Here is a 3,359-nt window from a genome sequence, read left to right on the forward strand (position 1 = left end):
GTGCATTAAAACACAGTTCTCATTTGCATAGGCAAATTAATAAAGTTCTCCAAAAAGAATCTTTTAAACCTGCTTCAGAGTTTTGAAATGCTTTAAATGGGGACTTTAAAATATATGGAAAGCACTCTTTGTGACCTGCTTTCACAGAATCAGGTGGGAGAGGGGGGAGGTCCTGAGAAAGGTTTTGACAACTGATCACTGCATCCCATTGATCATTAGGATCCCGAATATTCCAATCATTAGAAATGACCAGGATGTTTCACTGAGACAAAGACACTGAACAACTTCATTCTCAAAAGAGGTTAAATCTATCCTCAGAAATGGTCACCGAATCAGAAGAACTTACACTTCATAGATTTCTTTCAGTTCAGAATGGCTAAAAATCCACACAATAATGTAAGTCAATAAATTGAATTTTTATACACAGATGAAGAAAGAATACTGAAAGCAATAAGGGGTGAGGGAATCCACAACCTACAAGATAATACAGACAGATCGGGTTTGCAGCAAATCTGTCCACAGAAACATAGTAGACCAGAAATGAGTGGAAGGAAATCATTAATGTGCTGAATGGGAGAAAAAATATGGCCCCAAATTCTTTATCCAGCAAGGTTGTCATTCAGAATAGAGGAGAGAGAAAGAGTTTCTCAGACAAACAAAAACTAAGGGAGTTGGTGACCACTAAACCAGCCCTGCAAAAAATTTTAAGGGGGACTCTTTGAGTGGAGAAACAAACAAACAAACAAAGACCCAAAACAACAAAGACTAGAAAGGGCCAGAGAACATCACCAGAAACAACAACTCTACAGGTAACACAGTGACACCAAATTCATATCTTTCAAAAATTACTCTGAATGCATTAATGGACTAAATGCTCCAATCAAAAGACAAAGGGTATCAGAATGGATAAAAAAGCAAGATCCATGTATATGCAGCCTACAAGACATTCATCTTAAACCTAAAGCCGCCTGTGGATTGAAAGTGAGGGGACAGAGAACCATCTATCATGCTAAAGAACATCAAAAGAAAGCTGGAGTAATGATACTTAGACAAACCAGATTCTAAAACAAAGACTGTAATAAGAGATAAAGGAGGATATTGTATCATAATTAAGGTGTCTATTCATCAGGAAGATCTAACAATTATAAATGTTCCTGACTTGGGATCACCCAAGTATATAAACCAATTAATAATAAACATATTGAAGCTCAATGATAATACAATAATAGTAGGGGACTTTAACACACCACTTAAAACAATGGACAGATGGTCTAAGAAGATCAACAAGGAAACAAGGGCTTTGAATGACACATTGGACCAGATGGACTTAACAGAATATTTCATCCTAAAGCAGCAGAATACATATTATTTTTGAGTTCACATGGAACATTTCCATTCTTCAGAACAGATAATATACTGGGTCACAAATCAGCCCTCAACAAGTACAAAAAGACTGGGATCATACCATGCATATTTTTAGACTACAACATTATGAAACTTGAAGTCAACAACATGAAGAAAATTTGGAAAGACCACAAATATATGGAGGTTAAAGAATTCCACTACAAAATGAATGCATCAACCAGGAAGTTAAAGAAGAAATTTAAAAATGCATGGAAGCAAATGAAAATGAAAACAGGATGGTTCAAAACCTGTGGTATGCCTCAAAGGCAGTCCCAAGAGGGAAGTTTATAGCAATACAGGCCGTCCTCAAGAAACATGAAAAGTCTCAAATACATAACCTAACCTCACACCAAAAGGAGCTGAAAAAAGAACAGCAAGTAAAACCTAAATCCAGCAGGGGAAGGTAAATAATAAAGATTAGAGCAGAAATAAAAGATGTAGAAACAAAAAGAAAACAGTAGAACAAATCAATGACCCTAAGAGCTAGTTCTTTTTTAAATTTTTTAAAATTTAAATTCAATACATATAATGTATTATTAATTGCAGAGGTAGAGCTCAGTGATTCATTAGTCTTATATAACACCTAGTGCTTGTTACATCACTTCCCCTTCTTAATGTCCATCACCCAGTTACCCTCTAACCCCTTCCCTCCAGCAACCCTCAGTTTGTTTTGTATGATTTAGAGTCCTATGCTTTGTTTCCCTCTCTGATTTTGTCTTGTTTTATTTTTCCTCTCTTCCCCAATGATCCTGTTTTGTTTCTTAAATTCCACATATCAGTGAGATCATATGATAATTGCCTTTCTCTGATTGACTTAGTTTGCTTAGCCTAACATCCTCTAGTTCCATTCACATCATTGCAAGTGGCAAGAAAGCTGAATAGTATTTAGATCCTGAATAGTATTCCACTGTGTGTGTGTGTGTGTGTGTGTGTGTGTGTATACCACCTCTTCTTATCCATTCAACTGTCGATGGACATCTGGGTTCTTTCCATAGCTTGGCAATTGTGGACATTGTTGCTATGAACATTGGGGTACATGTGTCCCTTTGGGTCACTACATTTGTACCTTTTGGGTAAATATCTATGAGTATAATTGCTAGGTCATATGATAGCTCTCTTTTCAAATTTTGAGGAACTTCCATACTGCTTTCCAGAGTGGCTACACCTGCTTGCATTCCCACCAACAGTGGAAGAGGGTTCCCCTTTCCTCACCAGCATCTGTCATTTCCAGATTGTTAATTTTAGCCATTCTGACCAGTGTGAAGTGGTATCTCATTATAGTTTTGATTTGTATTTCCCTGATGCAAAGGGATGTGGAGCATTTTGTTTTCATGTGTCTGTTGGACATTTGTATATCTTCTTTGGAGAAATATTTGTTCATGTCTTCTGCCCCTTTCTTGATTAGATTATTTGGTTTTTTGGGTGTTGATTTTGATAAGTTCTTTATAGATTTTGGATGCTATCTAGCCTTTTATGTGATAAGATATTTGCAAACATCTCCCATTCTGTCAGTTGTCTTTTCATTTTGCTGACTGATTCCTTTCCTGTGCAAAAGGTTGTTTTGTTGTGTTGTTGTTTATTTTTTTTTTTGCAATTTTTTATAATTTTTTATAATTTTTTATTTTTTATAAACATATATTTTTATCCCCAGGGGTACAGGTCTGTGAATCACCAGGTTTACACACTTCACAGCACTCACCAAAGCACATACCCTCCCCAATGTCCATAATCCCACCCCCTTCTCCCAAACCCCCTCCCCCCAGCAACCCTCAGTTTGTTTTGTGAGATTAAGAGTCACTTATGGTTTGTCTCCCTCCCAAACCCATCTTGTTTCATTTATTCTTCTCCTACCCACTTAAGCCCCCATGTTGCATCACCACTTCCTCATATCAGGGAGATCATATGATAGTTGTCTTTCTCTGCTTGACTTATTTTGCTAAGCACGATACGCTCTA

Source organism: Mustela lutreola, chromosome 6 (assembly GCF_030435805.1).
Source record: "Mustela lutreola isolate mMusLut2 chromosome 6, mMusLut2.pri, whole genome shotgun sequence".
Classification (NCBI taxonomy): Eukaryota; Metazoa; Chordata; class Mammalia; order Carnivora; family Mustelidae; genus Mustela; species Mustela lutreola.